Source organism: Triturus cristatus, chromosome 4_1 (genome assembly GCF_964204655.1).
Source record: "Triturus cristatus chromosome 4_1, aTriCri1.1, whole genome shotgun sequence".
NCBI classification, from domain to species: Eukaryota; Metazoa; Chordata; class Amphibia; order Caudata; family Salamandridae; genus Triturus; species Triturus cristatus.
This window is the reverse complement of record NC_140585.1, coordinates 138,391,855-138,413,768: the sequence shown is the minus strand read 5'-3', so window position 1 is coordinate 138,413,768 and position 21,914 is coordinate 138,391,855. Positions and strand designations below refer to the sequence as shown.

Sequence of the window (21,914 nt, the reverse complement as noted above, 5' to 3'; positions counted from 1 at the left end):
TTTTCTGATGTATTAAATCGAAGGTACGTGAAAGGGGTGTTTGGTTGTACCTTCAAATACCAAATTGTAGTGGTATGCAGAAATGTTTTTTCACCGTAATTTGGCCCAAAACAATCATACTTCACCACCATATCAGTGATTGTGGTAATCAATCCACAAAGATAAGTAGTCTCGTAAAAACCTCTTCCCCTTTGAGAATGTTTCAAAACAAACATTTTTATTACAGATATTGGTCCTATGGACCACTGCCTATTCAAATAAAATAACAATTAAACATATACATTTTGTTTTTTAAATGATCCTGCTTTCCTTTAATTAATAATATTAAGAACTACTTCTCCTTTTCCACCGTTTCAAGCTCGTACTTTGTGGCCCAACTGAGCTTGAGCCTCTCACTCTTTCATGATGTACTGATATATTGTCATTCTGATCTTTGAAAACAGTTGGGGATATAGCTCAGTGGTAGAGCATTTGACTGCAGATCAAGAGGTCTGTGGTACAAATCCGGGTGTCCCCTAAGCCTATTTTGGTTCTGGTGTTTGTAGCTGGGATCTTTCATAAAGTCCCTTTGGATCACCATTGACAGAGTCAGTGTTCAGTTGGATCTTATACTTTATCAGCATTACAGTGTCACTGCTCAAAACCTGGGAATAAATGCATTTTTACACAGGGCGTGGGAACTTTCTGAAACATCATTGATTTATTTTGGAATCCGGCTCTTCCTTTCACAGCTTCAAGCAAATAGAATGACTATGAAAACAATTGAAAACTTTGTTATACAGTTTGGTGCTTCCTTGTAGCGCACTAAAGAAATGGCATAGTATACTCGGCAGCGCTGCAGTCAATCTATTTCTCATTTAACCTGTGTCCTCAGTCTTACATATATTCCTCCTCTCCTCTGTGCATACAAAATATGTGTTTGTTTAAAGCACTTCATTCTTGTGCAACGTAGAAACGATTTAATTTCTCCTTAAAACCTCTGCCTACGTGCAAAATGTATGAACCCTCGTTGCAGATGAAAAAAGGCTGGCTCGAAGACTCAGGCCATTTTCGAACACAAAATGGCCTTTTCTGATATATTAAATTGATGGTACTTGGAAGGGACGTTTGGGTGTACCTTCAAATACCAAATTGTAGTGGTATGGAGAAATGTTTTTTCACCGTAATTTGGACCAAAACAATCATACTTCACCACCATATCAGTGATTGTGGTAATCAATCCACAAAGATAAGTAGTCTCGTAAAAACCTCTTCCCCTTTGAGAATGTTTCAAAACAAACATTTTAATTACAGATATTGGTCCTATGGACCACTGCCTATTCAAATAAAATAACAATTAAACATATACATTTTGTTTTTTAAATGATCCTGTTTTCCTTTAATTAATAATATTAAGAACTACTTCTCCTTTTCCACAGTTTCAAGCTCGTACTTTGTGGCCCAACTGAGCTTGAGCCTCTCACTCTTTCATGATGTACTGATATATTGTCATTCTGATCTTTGAAAACAGTTGGGGATATAGCTCAGTGGTAGAGTATTTGACTGCAGATCAAGAGGTCCCTGGTTCAAATCCGGGTGTCCCCTAAACCTATTTTGGTTCTGGTGTTTGTAGCTGGGATCTTTCATAAAGTCCCTATGGATCACCATTGACAGAGTCAGTGTTCAGTTGGATCTTATACTTTATTAGCATTACAGTGTCACTGCTCAAAACCTGGGAATAAATGCATTTTTACACAGGGCGTGGGAACTTTCTGAAACATCATTGATTTATTTTGGAATCCAGCTCTTCCTTTCACAGCTTCAAGCAAAGAGAATGAGTATGAAAACAATTGAAAACTTTGTTATACAGTTTGGTGCTTCCTTGTAGCGCACTAAAGAAATGGCATAGTATAGTCGGCAGCGCTGCAGTCAATCTATTTCTCATTTAACCTGTGTCCTCAGTCTTACATATATTCCTCCTCTCCTCTGTGCATACAAAATATGTGTTTGTTTAAAGCACTTCATTCTTGTGCAACGTAGAAACTATTTAATTTCTCCTTAAAACCTCTGCCTACGTGCAAAATGTATGAACCCTCGTTGCAGATGAAAAAAGGCTGGCTCGAAGACTCAGGTCATTTTCGAACACAAAATGGCCTTTTCTGATATATTAAATTGATGGTACTTGAAAGGGACATTTGGGTGTACCTTCCAAATACCAAATTGCAGTGGTATGTAGAAATGTTTTCCGTCCATCATTTGGCCCAAAACAATCATACTTCACCACCATCTCGGTGATTGTGGTAACCAATCCGCGAAAGGATAAGGCGTCCCGTAAAAACCTCTTCCCCTTTGAGAATGTTTCAAAACAAGCATTTTATGTACAGGCATTGGTCCTATGGACCACTGCCTGTTCAAATAAAATAACAATGAAACATATAAATATTTTTTTTAAACGATCCCGTTTTCCTTCAATAAATAATATTAAGAACTACTTCTCCTGTTCCACAGTTTCAAGCTTGTACTTTCCGGCCCAACTGAGCATGATGCTCACACTCTTTCATGAGGTACTGATATATTTTCATTCCGACTCTCACGAACAGGTGGGGATATAGCTCAGTGGTAGAGCATTTGACTGCAGATCAAGAGGTCCCTGGTTCAAATCCAGGTGTCCCCTTGGCCTGTTTTGGTTCTTGTGTTTGTAGCTGGGACTTTTCATAAAAACCCTTTGGATCATCATTGACAGAGTCTGTGTTCGCTTGGATCTTACACTTTAATAGCATTACAATGTCACTGCTCAAAACCTGAGAGTAACTGCATTTTTATACAGAGCTCGGTATTCAGTATGGGAAATTTCTGAAAAAGCATTGATTTATTTTGGAATTTGGCTCTTCCTTTCACAGCACCAAACAAAGGGAATGGACTATGAAAGCAATTGAAAACTTTGTTTTACAGTTTGGTGCTTCCTTTGATCGCACTACAGAAATGGCATAGAAAAGTGGGCAGCAATGCAGTCAATCTATTCCTCATTTAACCTGTGTCCTCAGTCTTACATGTATTCCACCTCTTCTCTGTGCATACAAAGTATGTTTGTTTGAAGCACTTAATTTTTGTGCAAAGCAAAAAGTATTTACTTTCTACTAATAAACGCTGCCCACGTACAAGATGTACGAACCCTCGTTGCAGGTGCAAGCAGGCTGGTCTGAGGAACCAGGCCATTTGCGAACACAAAATTGCTTTTTCTGATGTATTAAATCGAAGGTACATGAAATGGGTGTTTGGTTGTACCTTCAAATACCAAATTGTAGTGGTATGCAGAAATGTTTTTTCACCGTAATTTGGCCCAAAACAATCATACTTCACCACCATATCAGTGATTGTGGTAATCAATCCACAAATGATAAGTAGTCTCGTAAAAACCTCTTCCCCTTTGAGAATGTTTCAAAACAAACATTTTAATTACTGATATTGGTCCTATGGACCACTGCCTATTCAAATAAAATAACAATTAAACATATAAATTTTGTTTTTTACACAATCCTGTTTTCCTTTAATTAATAATATTAAGAACTACTTCTCCTGTTCCACAGTTTCAAGCTCGTACTTTTCGGCCCAACTTAGCATGAGCCTCTCACTCTTTCACTATGTACTGATATATTGTCATTCTGGTCGTTAGAAATAGTTGGGGATATAGCTCAGTGGTAGAGCATTTGACTGCAGATCAAGATGTCCCTGGTTCAAATCCGGGTGTCCCCTAAGCCTAATTTGGTTCTGGTGTTTGTAGCTGGGACCTTTCACAAAGTCCCTTTGGATCACCATTGACAGAATCAGTGTTCAATTGGATCTTATACTTTATTAGCATTACAGTGTCACTGCTAAAAACCTGGGAATAAATGCATTTTTACACAGGGCGTGGGAACTTTCTGAAACATCATTGATTTATTTTGGAATCCGGCTCTTCCTTTCACAGCTTCAAACAAAGAGAATGACTATGAAAACAATAGAAAACTTTGTTATACAGTTTGGTGCTTCCTTGTAGCGCACTAAAGAAATGGCATAGTATACTCGGCAGCGCTGCAGTCAATCTATTTCTCATTTAACCTGTGTCCTCAGTCTTACATATATTCCTCCTCTCCTCTGTGCATACAAAGTATGTGTTTGTTTAAAGCACTTCTTTCCTGTGCAACGTAGAATCTATTTAATTTCTCCTTAAAACCTCTGCCTACGTGCAAAATGTATGAACCCTCGTTGCAGACGAAAAAAGGCTGGCTCGAAGACTCAGGCTATTTTCGAACGCAAAATGGCTTTTTCTGATATATTAAATTGATGGTACTTGAAAGGGACGTTTGGGTGTACCTTCCAAATACCAAATTGCAGTGGTATGTAGAAATGTTTTTCGTCCATCATTTGGCCCTAAACAATCATACTTCACCACCATCTCAGTGATTGTGGAAACCAATCCGCGAAAGGATAAGGCGTCCCTTAAAAACCTCTTCCCCTTTGAGAATGTTTCAAAACAAGCATTTTATGTACAGGCATTGGTCCTATGGACCACTGCCTGTTCAAATACAATAACAATGGAACATATAAATATTTTTTTTAAACGATCCCGTTTTCCTTCAATAAATAATATTAAGAACTACTTCTCCTGATCCACAGTTTCAAGCTTGTACTTTCCGGCCCAACTGAGCATGATCCTCACACTCTTTCACGAGGTACTGATATATTTTCATTCTGACTTTCACAAACAGGTGGGACTATAGCTCAGTGGTAGAGCATTTGACTGCAGATCAAGATGTCCTTGGTTCAAATCCAGGAGTTCCATTAACCTGTGTTGGTTCCTGTGTTTGTACCTGAGACTTTTCATAAAACCCATTTGGATCATCATTGACAGAGTCAGTGTTCGCTTGGATCTTACACTTTAATAGCATTACAATGTCACTGCTCAAAACCTGAGAGTAAATGCATTTTTATACAGGGCTCGGTATTCCGTATGGGAAATTTCTGAAAAAGCATTGATTGATTTTGGAATCTGGCTCTTCCTTTCACAGCACCAAACAAAGGGAATGGACTATGAAAGCAATTGACAACTTTGTTTTACAGTTTGGTTCTTCCTTTGATCGCACTACAGAAATGGCATAGAAAAGTGGGCAGCAATGCAGTCAATCTATTCCTCATTTAACCTGTGTCCTCAGTCTTACATGTATTCCACCTCTTCTCTGTGCATACAAAGTATGTGTTTGTTTGAAGCACTTCATTTTTGTGCGATGCATAATCTATTTACTTTCTACTAAAAAACGCTGCCCACGTACAAGATGTACGAACCCTAGTTGCAGGTGCAAGCAGGCTGGTCTGAGAAACCAGGCCATTTGCGAACACAAAATAGCTTTTTCTGATGTATTAAATCGAAGGTACATGAAAGGGGTGTTTGTTTGTACCTTCAAATACCAAATTGTAGTGGTATGCAGAAATGTTTTTTCACCGTAATTTGGCCCAAAACAATCATACTTCACCACCATATCAGTGATTGTGGTAATCAATCCACAAAGATAAGTAGTCTCGTAAAAACCTCTTCCCCTTTGAGAATGTTTCAAAACAAACATTTTAATTACAGATATTGGGCCTACGGACCACTGCCTATTCAAATAAAATAACAATTAAACATGTACATTTTGTTTTTTAAATGATCCTGTTTTCCTTTAATTAATAATATTAAGAACTACTTCTCCTGTTCCACAGTTTCAAGCTCGTACTTTGCGGCCCAACTGAGCATGAGCCTCTCACTCTTTCATGATGTACTGATATATTGTCATTCTGATCATTGAAAACAGTTGGGGATATAGCTCAGTGGTAGAGCATTTGACTGCAGATCAAGAGGTCCCTGGTTCAAATCCGGTTGTCTCCTTGGCCTGTTTTGGTTCTTGTGTTTGTATCTGGGACTTTTTATAAAACCCCTTTGAATCATCATTGACAGAATCAGTGTTCAGTTGGATCTTATACTTTATTAGCATTACAGTGTCACTGCTCAAAACCTGGGAATAAATGCATTTTTACACAGGGCGTGGGAACTTTCTGAAACATCATTGATTTATTTTGGAATCCGGCTCTTCCTTTCACAGCTTCAAACAAAGAGAATGTGTCAGGATGGGGCTGAATGCTACAATCACGCCGCGCAGTTTGTTAGGACTGCATCGGGTTTTGGTTAAGCCCTCCCTCTGCAATTTATGGACAAGTATTTAGGGCTTTAGACTCCGTTCAAAGATGGCTGCCGAGTTTTCCTGACTAGCCCATTGCGTTTGAAGTCTCGCGGGAGCACGAGATTTCGTCTCCTCACGAAGCGCGTCTTGCTGCGCACTTCAATTCAACCATAGTCGTGTGAGGGAGCTTTAGCTCACGCTCCTCACAAAAGAATTCTTGGCGCTAAGAATTAGTTCGTTTTCACAGGACTGTAGTCAGCGGATGGAGACGCATCTCAGAGAGAATTGTAGACTTCGAATCTGAGAGAGAAATAATATTAGTCAGATGGAGAACTTGTACCTGAGTAGCGGAATTAAGGACAAGTGATATCAGAGTTCCAGAGTATCTTAGGAATATCCAGGGTCTCTCGTCCTCCGGTAGGCTTACTGTGGAGTAAGAAGACCGCCTGGAGACCGGCTGCTGTTTACGGTGAGAGTGGTCATCCATCAATCACAAGTAAGCGGACTCAGAGAGACTTGCGTGCTGTTCATTCTCCGTTCAGCAGAACTTTGCTTCGTCTCAAGCTCTGTCTCCCCTTTTACCGGCCTTGCGCTTTCCCTTGAACTTTCCCTTCCTCCTGTCTATCCTTCCCTGTCCCTTTTTGCGCGATTCCTAGAGAGCAAGGAAGAATTTAGACTTCACTGCATACCATCCTTCCAAGCAGCAAGGACGTTGTAGTAGAACAAGGAACTAGCAGGTTCCCAGAACTGCGGTTACGGATAGTCATATCTGCTAAGACCATAGACTGGTAAGAAAGAGTAGAAGAGTAACGTTATGGTGGAATATTGAAAGAAGTAAGTGGAGAGTAACCCAGTGTATTTCTGTGCACATACAGGTTAAATAGAAAGTCGTAAACCAGAAGAAACATCGAACTATATAAAGAGAGGCAATACTCAAGCAAAATATCTGGTAGGAGAAAAGCTCAGAGAGAGAGAGAGAGAGCGAGTGAGCAAGAACTGTTAAGTAGGTTAGAAAAGGTACTGAATGGCATTCTGTCTCCTTCTGTGCATTAGGTCTCCCTGAAATTCTGCTGAAGATTGAGGAGGGAGCCAGGCCAGCTCGAGTGTCTCTTTTTCTGTCCAACTCCCCTTTCCCCCTGCCTGGAGCAGCTGAATTAACGCAGTGAGCTCTGGGAGGAGGGCATTGGGAACTGATCTTCATTCTGCCTCCGTGGAGAGTTTCCGTTTGGCCTTCCTGACAGAATGACTATGAAAACAATTGAAAACTTTGTTATACAGTTTGGTGCTTCCTTGTAGCTCACTAAAGAAATGGCATAGTATACTCGGCAGTGCTGCAGTCAATCTATTTCTCATTTAACCTGTGTCCTCAGTCTTACATATATTCCTCCTCTCCTCTGGGCATTCAAAATATGTGTTTGTTTAAAGCACTTCATTCTTGTGCAACGTAGAAACTATTTAATTTCTCCTTAAAACCTCTGCCTACGTGCAAAATGTATGAACCCTCGTTGCAGATGAAAAAAGGCTGGCTTGAAGACTCAGGCCATTTTCGAACCCAAAATGGCCTTTTCTGATATATTAAATTGATGGTACTTGAAAGGGACGTTTGGGTGTACCTTCCAAATACCAAATTGCAGTGGTATGTAGAAATGTTTTTCGTCCATCATTTGGCCCAAAACAATCATGCTTCACCACCATCTCGGTGATTGTGGTAACCAATACGCGAAAGGATAAGGCGCCCCGTAAAAACCTCTTCCCCTTTGAGAATGTTTCAAAACAAGCATTTTATGTACAGGCATTGGTCCTATGGACCACTGCCTGTTCAAATAAAATAACAATAAAACATATAAATATTTTTTTTGAACAATCCCGTTTTCCTTCAATAAATAATATTAAGAACTACTTCTCCTGTTCCACAGTTTCAAGCTTGTACTTTCCGGCCCAACTGAGCATGATGCTCACACTCTTTCATGAGGTACTGATATATTTTCATTCCGACTCTCACAAACAGGTGGGGATATAGCTCAGTGGTAGAGCATTTGACTGCAGATCAAGAGGTCCCTGGTTCAAATCCAGGTGTCCCCTTAGCCTGTTTTGGTTCTTGTGTTTGTAGCTGGGACTTTTCATAAAACCCCTTTGGATCATCATTGACAGAGTCAGTGTTCGCTTGGATCTTACACTTTAATAGCATTACAATGTCACTGCTCAAAACCTGAGAGTAAATGCATTTTTATACAGGGCTCGGTATTCCGTATGGGAAATTTCTGAAAGAGCATTGATTTATTTTGGAATCTGGCTCTTCCTTTCACAGCACCAAACAAAGGGAATGGACCATGAAAGCAATTGACAACTTTGTTTTACAGTTTGGTACTTCCTTTGATCGCACTACAGAAATGGCATAGAAAAGTGGGCAGCAATGCAGTCAATCTATTCCTCATTTAACCTGTGTCCTCAGTCTTACATGTATTCCACCTCTTCTCTGTGAATACAAAGTATGTGTTTGTTTGAAGCACTTCATTTTTGTGCAATGCATAATCTATTTACTTTCTACTAAAAGACACTGCCCACGTACAAGATGTACGAACCCTAGTTGCAGGTGCAAGCAGGCTGGTCTGAGAAACCAGGCCATTTGCGAACACAAAATAGCTTTTTCTGATGTATTAAATCGAAGGAACATGAAAGGGGTGTTTGGTTGTACCTTCAAATACCAAATTGTAGTGCTATGTAGAAATGTTTTTTCACCGTAATTTGGCCCAAAACAATCATACTTCACCACCATATCAGTGATTGTGGTAATCAATCCACAAAGATAAGTAGTCTCGTAAAAACCTCTTCCCCTTTGAGAATGTTTCAAAACAAACATTTTAATTACAGATATTGGTCCTATGGACCACTGCCTATTCAAATAAAATAACAATTAAACATATACATTTTGTTTTTTAAATGATCCTGTTTTCCTTTAATTAATAATATTAAGAACTACTTCTCCTGTTCCACAGTTTCAAGCTCGTACTTTGCGGCCCAACTGAGCATGAGCCTCTCACTCTTTCATGATGTACTGATATATTGTCATTCTCATCTTTGAAAAAAGTTGGGGATATAGCTCAGTGGTAGAGCATTTGACTGCAGATCAAGAGGTCCCTCGTTCAAATCCGGGTGTCCCCTAAACCTATTTTGGTTCTGGTGTTTGTAGCTGGGATCTTTCATAAAGTCCCTTTGGATCACCATTGACAGAGTCAGTGTTCAGTTGGATCTTATACTTTATTAGCATTACAGTGTCACTGCTCAAAACCTGGGAATAAATGCATTTTTACACAGGGCGTGGGAACTTTCTGAAACATCATTGATTTATTTTGGAATCCGGCTCTTCCTTTCACAGCTTCAAACAAAGAGAATGAGTATGTTATACAGTTTGGTGCTTCCTTGTAGCGCACTAAAGAAATGGCATAGTACACTCGCCAGCGCTGCAGTCAATCTATTTCTCATTTAACCTGTGTCCTCAGTCTTACATATATTCCTCCTCTCCTCTGTGCATACAAAGTATGTGTTTGTTTAAAGCACTTCATTCCTGTGCAACGTAGAAACTATTTATTTCTCCTTAAAACCTCTGCCTATGTGCAAAATGTATGAACCCTCGTTGCAGACGAAAAAAGGCTGGCTCGAAGACTCAGGCTATTTTCGAACGCAAAATGGTTTTTTCTGATATATTAAATTGATGGTACTTGAAAGGGACGTTTGGGTGTACCTTCCAAATACCAAATTGCAGTGGTATATAGAAATGTTTTTCGTACATCATTTGGCCCAAAACAATCATACTTCACCACCATCTCGGTGATTGTGGTAACCAATCCGCGAAAGGATAAGGCATCCCGTAAAAACCTCTTCCCCTTTGAGAATGTTTCAAAACAAACATTTTATGTACAGGCATTGGTCCTATGGACCGTCAAAGTCGGGGATGGAAGAGGATGAAAATGGGAAGTTTACTTATAGAGAGAAGTGAGAAATGCCCTGTGTGCAGACACCGTTGTCTGACCATAGAATACATTTAAATAATGCCTCTAGAAAAGAGCTATGCATGTGTGCCTCAGTGGCCTAATGGATAAGGCACTGACCTCCTAAGCCAGGGATTGTGGGTTCGAGTCCCATCTGAAGTGATAACAAAAAGCCTCCCTCTTTCTTTTCCAGAAAATTAGGTAGATTTATTACATGCTTCCTCTCAGAAGTTTATGAGGGATTAGGTACTTTGAAACGGACCCATTTTACTTGTGTACACTTCACAGTCATGTTAGTGTTCTGAAACTGCAAAGTATATTTTTAAATGCCCATTTTTGTGAGATGCATTTTCAACCGGCCAGAACATATTCCTTTGGAAAAAATGATTTGAATTGGATTGGTGTGAATCTTGTTTCTAGAGGTGGTGACAGGCTTTCAGCTACTTCAATAGGTCAAGCCAGGATTCATAAAACTTATACACCCTATGTGAGTGTGAAAAATTAGCATATGCAGGAAGGAGCAATATATACTACTTTCAAAACAGTTTCACTCCACGTCTGGAAACGTCCAGAGCTATGTAGAGCATACACATGAGCTTTAAACTCATGAGGAAAGAGGTTTGTATGCAAAAAGGAAAACAAATGCATGTCGTACTCATAAAATTCTCAATATATAGATTCCAAAAAAGTGCTTCCAGCGAAAAGAGCTGAAAGAACACTATGGGATGTAAACTTGAATAACTTTCAATAATATTTTCTCCATCCATGCATACCACCTACATGATAAAAATCATCTCAGGTGAATGGATGACCGCGTGGCCTAATGGATAAGGCGTCTGACTTCGTATCAGAAGATTGAGGGTTCGAGTCCCTTCGTGGTCGTTTTTGGCCAATGGTCACACAATCTGCTTTACATTCAGAGTGGAAAAAGTATTTTCCAATACTCTTGTAGTCCTCACTTTCTCATTACTAATCATTAATAAAGTGGAGTACATACTGTAAACTCATTCAGGTTGCATCTTCAGTCTAACTACTTGTGCATTTTAGTGGCATTAAAAAGTGCTTCTATGCCGACGCACTAAATATGTAATAGGTTTGCAGAATTTTGACGTGACAGAATGTGTTTTTAGCTTAAGTGTGTGTAGAAGAACTGCAAGGTGTGTGCCTATGTGTGCATAGAGTGCTACATGTGTAAAATCTGTATGATTTGGGCAGTTAAAGTGCTGATTTTGCCTCCGAGTAAGAAAAGTACAACACAAAATTTATAAAGGATCGGCACATTGGCTGCCTTTACTGATGCCCCCGTTGCCTAATTTGTAGTGCAATGGTTAAGTTGCAGAGTGTGGTTGAACTTGGTTAGGAGACTTGGTGCCTCTTTCCGTGTCCTGCTGATGATAAGGATGGCTTGATACCATTTTCTAAGCCCAGTATATTGAGAAAAGAAGTAAGTGAAGAAGAAGTGTGGAGTCGAGAATGGTTCTCCAATTTCTCTCCACTTGCTAAAATTGCAAAGTCTCCATTATAGCATAGAAGAGAGCGTTAAAGTCGTGGATGGAAGAGGATGAAAATGGGAAGTTTACTTCTAGAGAGAAGTGAGAAATGCCCTGTGTGCACACACCGGTGTCTGACCATAGAATACATTTAAATAATGCCTCTAGAAAAGAGCTATGCATGTGTGCCTCAGTGGCCTAATTGATAAGGCACTGACCTTCTAAACTAGGAATTGTGGGTTCAAGTTCCATCTGAGGTGATAACAAAAATCCTCCATCTTTCTTTTACAGAAAATTAGGTAGATTTATTACATGCTCCCTCTCAGAAGTTTATGAGGGATTAGGTACTTTGAAACGGTCCCATTTTACTTGTGTACACTTCACAGTCATGTTAGTGTTCTGAAACTGCAAAGTATATTTTTAAATGCCCATTTTTGTGAGATGCATTTTCGACCGGCCAGAACATATTCCTTTGGAAAAAATGATTTGAATTGGATTGGTGTGAATCTTGTTTCTAGAGGTGGTGACAGGCTTTCAGCTTATTGAATAGGTCAAGCCAGGATTCATAAAACTTATAGAACCTATGTGAGTGTGAAAAATTAGCATATGCAGGAAGGAGCAATTTGTACTACTTTCAAAACAGTTTCACTCCACGTCTGGAAACGTCCAGAGCTATGTAGAGCATACAAATGAGCTTTAAACTCATGAGGAAAGAGGTTTGTATGCAAAAAGGAAAACAAAAGCATATCGTACTCATAAAATTCTCAATATATAGATTCCAAAAAAGTGCTTCCAGCGAAAAGAGCTGAAAGAACACTATGGGATGTAAACCTGAATACCTTTCAATAATATGTTCTCCATCCATGCATACCACCTACATGATAAAAATCATCTCAGGTGAATGGATGACCGCGTGGCCTAATGGATAAGGAGTCTGACTTCGGATCAGAAGATTGAGGGTTTGAGTCCCTTCGTGGTCGTTTTTGGCCAATGGTCACACAATCTGCTTTACATTCAGAGTGGAAAAAGTATTTTCCAATACTCTTGTAGTCCTCACTTTCTCATTACTAATCATTCATAAAGTGGAGTACATACTGTAAACTCATACAGGTTGCATCTTCAGTCTAACTACTTGTGCATTTTAGTGGCATTAAAAAGTGCTTCTATGCCGACGCACTAAATATGTAATAGGTTTGCAGAATTTTGACGTGACAGAATGTGTTTTTAGCTTAAGTGTGTGTAGAAGAACTGCAAGGTGTGTGCCTATGTTTGCATAGAGTGCTACATGTGTAAAATCTGTATGATTTGGGCAGTTAAAGTGCTGATTTTGCCTCCGAGTAAGAAAAGTACAACACAAAATTTATAAAGGATCGGCACATTGGCTGCCTTTGCTGATGCCCCCGTTGCCTAATTTGTAGTGCAATGGTTAAGTTGCAGAGTGTGGTTGAACTTGGTTAGGAGACTTGGTGCCTCTTTCCGTGTCCTGCTGATGATAAGGATGGCTTGATACCATTTTCTAAGCCCAGTATATTGAGAAAAGAAGTAAGTGAAGAAGAAGTGTGGAGTCGAAAGTGGTTCTCCAATTTCTCTGCACTTGATAAAATTGCAAAGTCTCCATTATAGCATAGAAGAGAGCGTTAAAGTCGGGGATGGAAGAGGATAAAATGGGAAGTTTACTTATAGAGAGAAGTGAGAAATGCCCTGTGTTCAGACACCGTTGTCTGACCATAGAATACATTTAAATAATGCCTCTAGAAAATAGCTATGCATGTGTGCCTCAGTGGCCTAATGGATAAGGCACTGACCTCCTAAGCCAGGGATTGTGGGTTTGAGTCCCATCTGAGGTGATAACAAAAATCCTCCCTCATTCTTTTCCAGAAAATTAGGTAGATTTATTACATGCTTCCTCTCAGAAGTTTACGAGGGATTAGGTACTTTGAAACGGTCCCATTTTACTTGTGTAGACTTCACAGTCATGTTAGTGTTCTGAAACTGCAAAGTATATTTTTAAATGCCTATTTTTGTGAGATGCATTTTCGACCGGCCAGAACATATTCCTTTGGAAAAAATGATTTGAATTGGATTGGTGTGAATCTTGTTTCTAGAGGTGGTGACAGGCTTTCAGCTACTTGAATAGGTCAAGCCTGGATTCATAAAACGTATACAACCTATATGAGTGTGAAAAATTAGCATATGCAGGAAGGAGCAATTTGTACTACTTTCAAAACAGTTTCACTCCACGTCTGGAAACGTCCAGAGCTATGTAGAGTATACAAATGAGCTTTAAACTCATGAGGAAAGAGGTTTGTATGCAAAAAGGAAAACAAAAGCATATCGTACTCATAAAATTCTCAATATATAGATTCCAAAAAAGTGCTTCCAGCGAAAAGAGCTGAAAGAACACTATGGGATGTAAACCTGAATACCTTTCAATAATATGTTCTCCATCCATGCATACCACCTACATGATAAAAATCATCTCAGGTGAACGGATGACCGCGTGGCTTAATGGATAAGGCGTCTGACTTCAGATCAGAAGATTGAGGGTTCGAGTCCCTTCGTGGTCGTTTTTGGCCAATGGTTACACAATCTGCTTTACATTCAGAGTGGAAAAAGTCTTTTCCAATACTCTTGTAGTACTCACTTTCTCATTACTAATCATTAACAAAGTGGAGTACATACTGTAAACTCATTCAGGTTGCTTCTTCAGTCTAACTACTTGTGCATTTTAGTGGCATTAAAAAGTGCTTCTATGCCGACGCACTGAATATGTAATAGGTTTGCAGAATTTTGACTTGACAGAATGGGTTTTTAGGTTAAGTGTGTGTAGAAGGACTGCAAGGTGTGTGCCTATGTGTGCATAGAGTGCTACATGTGTAAAATCTGTATGATTTGGGCAGTTAAAGTGCTGATTTTGCCTCCGAGTAAGAAAAGTACTACACAAAATGTATAAAGGATCGGCACATTGGCTGCCTTTGCTGATGCCCCCGTTGCCTAATTTGTAGTGCAATGGTTAAGTTGCAGAGTGTGGTTGAACTTGGTTAGGAGATTTGGTGCCTCTTTCCGTGTCCTGCTGATGATAAGGATGGCTTGATACCATTTTCTAAGCCCAGTATATTGAGAAAAGAAGTAAGTGAAGAAGACGTGTGGAGTCGAAAGTGGTTCTCCAATTTCTCTCCACTTGCTAAAATTGCAAAGTCTCCATTATAGCATTGAAGAGAGCGTTAAAGTCGGGGATGGAAGAGGATGAAAATGGGAAGTTTACTTATAGAGAGAAGTGAGAAATGCCCTGTGTGCACACACCGGTGTCTGACCATAGAATACATTTAAATAATGCCTCTAGAAAAGAGCTATGCATGTGTGCCTCAGTGGCCTAATGGATAAGGCACTGGCCTCTTAAGCCAGGGATTGTGGGTTTGAGTCCCATCTGAGGTGATAACAAAAATCCTCCCTCTTTCTTTTCCAGAAAATTAGGTAGATTTATTACATGCTTCCTCTCAAAGTGTATAAGGGATTAGGTACTTGAAACGGTCCCATTTTACTTGTGTACACTTCACAGTCATGTTAGTGTTCTGAAACTGCAAAGTAGATTTTTAAATGCCTATTTTTGTGAGATGCATTTTCGACCGGCCAGAACATATTCCTTTGGAAAAAATGATTTGAATTGGATTGGTGTGAATCTTGTTTCTAGAGGTGGTGACAGGCTTTCAGCTACTTGAATAGGTCAAGCCAGGATTCATAAAACTTATACAACCTATGTGAGTGTGAAAAATTAGCATATGCAGGAAGGAGCAATTTGTACTACTTTCAAAACCGTTTCACTCCACGTCTGGAAACGTCCAGAGCTATGTAGAGCATACAAATGAGCTTTAAACTCATGAGGAAAGAGGTTTGTATGCAAAAAGGAAAACAAAAGCATATCGTACTCATAAAATTCTCAATATATAGATTCCAAAAAAGTGCTTCCAGCGAAAAGAGCTGAAAGAACACTATGGGATGTAAACCTGAATACCTTTCAATAATATGTTCTCCAGCCATGCATACCACCTACATGATAAAAATCATCTCTAGTGAACGGATGACCGCGTGGCCTAATGGATAAGGCGTCTGACTTCGTATCAGAAGATTGAGGGTTCGAGTCCCTTCGTGGTCGTTTTTGGCCAATGGTCACACAATCTGCTTTACATTCAGAGTGGAAAAAGTCTTTTCCAATACTCTTGTAGTCCTCACTTTCTCATTAGTAATCATTAATAAAGTGGAGTACATACTGTAAACTCATTCAGGTTGCATCTTCAATCTAACTACTTGTGCATTTTAGTGGCATTAAAAAGTGCTTCTATGCCGACGCACTGAATATGTAATAGGTTTGCAGAAGTTTAACCTGACAGAATGGGTTTTTAGCTTAAGTGTGTGTAGAAGAACTGCAAGGTGTGTGCCTATGTGTGCATAGAGTGCTACATGTGTAAAATCTGTATGATTTGGGCAGTTAAATTGCTGATTTTGCCTCCGAGTAAGAAAAGTACAACACAAAATGTATAAAGGATCGGCACATTGGCTGCCTTTGCTGATGCCCCCGTTGCCTAATTTGTAGTGCAATCAGTAAGTTGCAGAGTGTGGTTGAACATGGTTAGGAGACTTGGTGCCTCTTTCCGTGTCCTGCTGATGATAAGGATGGCTTGATGCCATTTTCTAAGCCCAGTATATTGAGAAAAGAAGTAAGGGAAGAAGAAGTGTGGAGTCGAAAGTGGTTCTCCAATTTTTCTCCACTTGCTAAAATTGCAAAGTCTCCATTATAGCATAGAAGAGAGCGTTAAAGTCGGGGATGGAAGAGGATGAAAATGGGAAGTTTACTTATAGAGAGAAGTGAGAAATGCCCTGTGTGCACACACCGGTGTCTGGCCATAGAATACATTTAAATAATGCCTCTAGAAAAGAGCTATGCATTTGTACCTCAGTGGCCTAATGGAAAAGGCACTGACCTCCTAAGCCAGGGATTGTGGGTTCAAGTCCCATGTGAGGTGATAACAAAAATCCTCCCTCTTTCTTTTCCAGAAAATTAGGTAGATTTATTACATGCTTCCTCTCAGAAGTTTATGAGGGATTAGGTACTTTGAAACGGTCCCATTTTACTTGTGTACACTTCACAGTCATGTTAGTGTTCTGAAACTGCAAAGTATATTTTTAAATGCCCATTTTTGTGAGATGCATTTTCGACCGGCCAGAACATATTCCTTTGGAAAAAATGATTTGAATTGGATTGGTGTGAATCTTGTTTCTAGAGGTGGTGACAGGCTTTCAGCTACTTGAATAGGTCAAGCCAGGATTCATAAAACGTATACAACCTATGTGAGTGTGAAAAATTAGCATATGCAGGAAGGAGCAATGTGTACTACTTTCAAAACAGTTTCACTCCACGTCTGGAAACGTCCAGAGCTATGTAGAGCATACAAATGAGCTTTAAACTCATGAGGAAAGAGGTTTGTATGCAAAAAGGAAAACAAAAGCATATCGTACTCATAAAATTCTCAATATATAGATTCCAAAAAAGTGCTTCCAGCGAAAAGAGCTGAAAGAACACTATGGGATGTAAACCTGAATACCTTTCAATAATATGTTCTCCATCCATGCATACCACCTACATGATAAAAATCATCTCAGATTAGCGGATGACCGTGTGGCTTAATGGATAAGGCGTCTGACTTCAGATCAGAAGATTGAGGGTTCGAGTCCCTTCATGGTCGTTTTTGGCCAATGGTTACACAATCTGCTTTACATTTAGAGTGGAAAAAGTCTTTTCCAATACTCTTGTAGTCCTCACTTTCTCATTACTAATCATTAACAAAGTGAAGTACATACTGTAAACTCATTCAGGTTGCTTCTTCAGTCTAACTACTTGTGCATTTTAGTGGCATTAAAAAGTGCTTCTATGCCGACGCACTGAATATGTAATAGGTTTGCAGAATTTTGACTTGACAGAATGGGTTTTTAGCTTAAGTGTGTGTAGAAGAACTGCAAGGTGTATGCCTATGTGTGCATAGAGTGCTACATGTGTAAAATCTGTATGATTTGGGCAGTTAAAGTGCTGATTTTGCCTCCGAGTAAGAAAAGTACAACACAAAATGTATAAAGGATCGGCACATTGGCTGCCTTTGCTGATGCCCCCGTTGCCTAATTTGTAGTGCAATGGTTAAGTTGCAGAGTGTGGTTGAACTTGGTTAGGAGATTTGGTGCCTCTTTCCGTGTCCTGCTGATGATAAGGATGGCTTGATACCATTTTCTAAGCCCAGTATATTGAGAAAAGAAGTAAGTGAAGAAGAAGTGTGGAGTCGAAAGTGGTTCTCCAATTTCTCTCCACTTGCTAAAATTGCAAAGTCTCCATTATAGCATAGAAGAGAGCGTTAAAGTCGGGGATGGAAGAGGATGAAAATGGGAAGTTTACTTATAGAGAGAAGTGAGAAATGCCCTGTGTGCACACACCGGTGTCTGACCATAGAATACATTTAAATAATGCCTCTAGAAAAGAGTTACGCATGTGTTTCTCAGTGGCCTAATGGATAAGGCACTGGCCTCCTAAGCCAGGGATTGTGGGTTCGAGTCCCATCTGAGGTGATAACAAAAATCCTCCCTCTTTCTTTTCCAGAGGTGATAACAAAAATCCTCCCTCTTTCTTTTCCAGAAAATTAGGTAGATTTATTACATGCTTCCTCTCAAAGTGTATAAGGGATTAGGTACTTTGAAACGGTCCCATTTTACTTGTGTACACTTCACAGTCATGTTAGTGTTCTGAAACTGCAAAGTAGATTTTTAAATGCCTATTTTTGTGAGATGCATTTTCGACCGGCCAGAACATATTCCTTTGGAAAAAATGATTTGAATTGGATTGGTGTGAATCTTGTTTCTAGAGGTGGTGACAGGCTTTCAGCTACTTGAATAGGTCAAGCCAGGATTCATAAAACTTATACAACCTATGTGAGTGTGAAAAATTAGCATATGCAGGAAGGAGCAATTTGTACTACTTTCAAAACAGTTTCACTCCACGTCTGGAAACGTCCAGAGCTATGTAGAGCATACAAATGAGCTTTAAACTCATGAGGAAAGAGGTTTGTATGCAAAAAGGAAAACAAAAGCATATCGTACTCATAAAATTCTCAATATATAGATTCCAAAAAAGTGCTTCCAGCGAAAAGAGCTGAAAAAACACTATGGGATGTAAACCTGAATACCTTTCAATAATATGTTCTCCAGCCATGCATACCACCTACACGATAAAAATCATCTCTAGTGAACGGATGTCCGCGTGGCCTAATGGATAAGGCGTCTGACTTCGTATCAGAAGATTGAGGGTTCGAGTCCCTTCGTGGTCGTTTTTGGCCAATGGTCACACAATCTGCTTTACATTCAGAGTGGAAAAAGTATTTTCCAATACTCTTGTAGTCCTCACTTTCTCATTACTAATCATTAATAAAGTGGAGTACATACTGTAAACTCATTCAGGTTGCATCTTCAGTCTAACTACTTGTGCATTTTAGTGGCATAAAAAAGTGCTTCTATGACGACGCACTGAATATGTAATAGGTTTGCAGAAGTTTAACCTGACAGAATGGGTTTTTAGCTTAAGTGTGTGTAGAAGAACTGCAAGGTGTGTGCCTATGTGTGCATAGAGTGCTACATGTGTAAAATCTGTATGATTTGGGCAGTTAAATTGCTGATTTTGCCTCCGAGTAAGAAAAGTACAACACAAAATGTATAAAGGATCGGCACATTGGCTGCCGTTGCTGATGCCCCCGTTGCCTAATTTGTAGTGCAATCGGTAAGTTGCAGAGTGTGGTTGAACATGGTTAGGAGACTTGGTGCCTCTTTCCGTGTCCTGCTGATGATAAGGATGGCTTGATACCATTTTCTAAGCCCAGTATATTGAGAAAAGAAGTAAGTGAAGAAGAAGTGTGGAGTCGAAAGTGGTTCTCCAATTTCTCTCCACTTGCTAAAATTGCAAAGTCTCCATTATAGCATAGAAGAGAGCGTTAAAGTCGAGGATGGAAGAGGATGAAAATGGGAAGTTTACTTATAGAGAGAAGTGAGAAATGCCCTGTGTGCACACACCGGTGTCTGACCATAGAATACATTTAAATAATGCCTCTAGAAAAGAGTTGCGCATGTGTGCCTCAGCGGCCTAATGGATAAGGCACTGGCCTCCTAAGCCAGGGATTGTGGGTTCGAGTCCCATCTGAGGTGATAACAAAAATCCTCCCTCTTTCTTTTCCAGAAAATTAGGTAGATTTATTACATGCTTCCTCTCAAAGTGTATAAGGGATTAGGTACTTTGAAACGGTCCCATTTTACTTGTGTACACTTCACAGTCATGTTAGTGTTCTGAAACTGCAAAGTAGATTTTTAAATGCCTATTTTTGTGAGATGCATTTTCGACCGGCCAGAACATATTCCTTTGGAAAAAATGATTTGAATTGGATTGGTGTGAATCTTGTTTCTAGAGGTGGTGACAGGCTTTCAGCTACTTGAATAGGTCAAGCCAGGATTCATAAAACTTATACAACCTATGTGAGTGTGAAAAATTAGCATATGCAGGAAGGAGCAATTTGTACTACTTTCAAAACAGTTTCACTCCACGTCTGGAAACGTGCAGAGCTATGTAGAGCATACAAATGAGCTTTAAACTCATGAGGAAAGAGGTTTGTATGCAAAAAGGAAAACAAAAGCATATCGTACTCATAAAATTCTCAATATATAGATTCCAAAAAAGTGCTTCCAGCGAAAAGAGCTGAAAGAACACTATGGGATGTAAACCTGAATACCTTTCAATAATATGTTCTCCAGCCATGCATACCACCTACACGATAAAAATCATTTCTAGTGAACGGATGACCGCGTGGCCTAATGTATAAGGCGTCTGACTTCGTATCAGACGATTGAGGGTTTGAGTCCCTTCGTGGTCGTTTTTGGCCAATGGTCACACAATCTGCTTTACATTCAGAGTGGAAAAAGTATTTTCCAATACTCTTGTAGTCCTCACTTTCTCATTACTAATCATTAATAAAGTGGAGTACATACTGTAAACTCATTCAGGTTGCATCTTCAGTCTAACTACTTGTGCATTTTAGTGGCATTAAAAAGTGCTTCTATGCTGACGCACTGAATATGTAATAGGTTTGCAGACGTTTAACCTGACAGAATGGGTTTTTAGCTTAAGTGTGTGTAGAAGAACTGCAAGGTGTGTGCCTATGTGTGCATAGAGTGCTACATGTGTAAAATCTGTATGATTTGGGCAGTTAAATTGCTGATTTTGCCTCCGAGTAAGAAAAGTACAACACAAAATGTATAAAGGATCGGCACATTGGCTGCCTTTGCTGATGCCCCCGTTGCCTAATTTGTAGTGCAATCGGTAAGTTGCAGAGTGTGGTTGAACATGGTTAGGAGACTTGGTGCCTCTTTCCGTGTCCTGCTGATGATAAGGATGGCTTGATACCATTTTCTAAGCCCAGTATATTGAGAAAAGAAGTAAGTGAAGAAGAAGTGTGGAGTCGAAAGTGGTTCTCCAATTTTTCTCCACTTGCTAAAATTGCAAAGTCTCCATTATAGCATAGAAGAGAGCGTTAAAGTCGGGGATGGAAGAGGATGAAAATGGGAAGTTTACTTATAGAGAGAAGTGAGAAATGCCCTGTGTGCACACACCGGTGTCTGGCCATAGAATACATTTAAATAATGCCTCTAGAAAAGATATGCATGTGTGCCTCAGTTGCCTAATGGATAAGGCACTGGCCTCTTAAGCCAGGGATTGTGGGTTCGAGTCCCATCTGAGGTGATAACAAAAATCCTCCCTCTTTCTTTTCCAGAAAATTAGGTAGATTTATTACATGCTTCCTCTCAAAGTGTATAAGGGATTAGGTACTTTGAAACGGTCCCATTTTACTTGTGTACACTTCACAGTCATGTTAGTGTTCTGAAACTGCAAAGTAGATTTTTAAATGCCCATTTTTGTGAGATGCATTTTCGACCGGCCAGAACATATTCCTTTGGAAAAAATGATTTGAATTGGATTGGTGTGAATCTTGTTTCTAGAGGTGGTGACAGGCTTTCAGCTACTTGAATAGGTCAAGCCAGGATTCATAAAACGTATACAACCTATGAGAGTGTGAAAAATTAGCATATGCAGGAAGGAGCAATTTGTACTACTTTCAAAACAGTTTCACTCCATGTCTGGAAACGTCCAGAGCTATGTAGAGCATACAAATGAGCTTTAAACTCAT

General features: G+C 39.6%; 6 non-coding genes across 6 annotated transcripts; all 6 read left to right on the top strand.

The window, feature by feature from the left end:
• Positions 1 to 1,512: 1,512 nt before the first annotated feature.
• Positions 1,513 to 1,584, top strand: TRNAC-GCA (transfer RNA cysteine (anticodon GCA)). Its single transcript has one exon. It is a non-coding gene; the product is annotated as a tRNA-Cys (tRNA).
• Positions 1,585 to 2,581: 997 nt separating this feature from the next.
• Positions 2,582 to 2,653, top strand: TRNAC-GCA (transfer RNA cysteine (anticodon GCA)). The gene has a single exon. It is a non-coding gene; the product is annotated as a tRNA-Cys (tRNA).
• Positions 2,654 to 3,660: 1,007 nt separating this feature from the next.
• TRNAC-GCA (transfer RNA cysteine (anticodon GCA)) lies at positions 3,661 to 3,732 on the top strand. The gene has a single exon. It is a non-coding gene; the product is annotated as a tRNA-Cys (tRNA).
• A 4,451-nt stretch (positions 3,733 to 8,183) lies between these two features.
• On the top strand, positions 8,184 to 8,255 carry TRNAC-GCA (transfer RNA cysteine (anticodon GCA)). Its single transcript has one exon. It is a non-coding gene; the product is annotated as a tRNA-Cys (tRNA).
• Positions 8,256 to 10,971: 2,716 nt separating this feature from the next.
• TRNAR-UCG (transfer RNA arginine (anticodon UCG)) lies at positions 10,972 to 11,044 on the top strand. Its single transcript has one exon. It is a non-coding gene; the product is annotated as a tRNA-Arg (tRNA).
• Positions 11,045 to 15,732: 4,688 nt separating this feature from the next.
• TRNAR-UCG (transfer RNA arginine (anticodon UCG)) lies at positions 15,733 to 15,805 on the top strand. Its single transcript has one exon. It is a non-coding gene; the product is annotated as a tRNA-Arg (tRNA).
• The last annotated feature ends 6,109 nt before the right edge of the window (positions 15,806 to 21,914 follow it).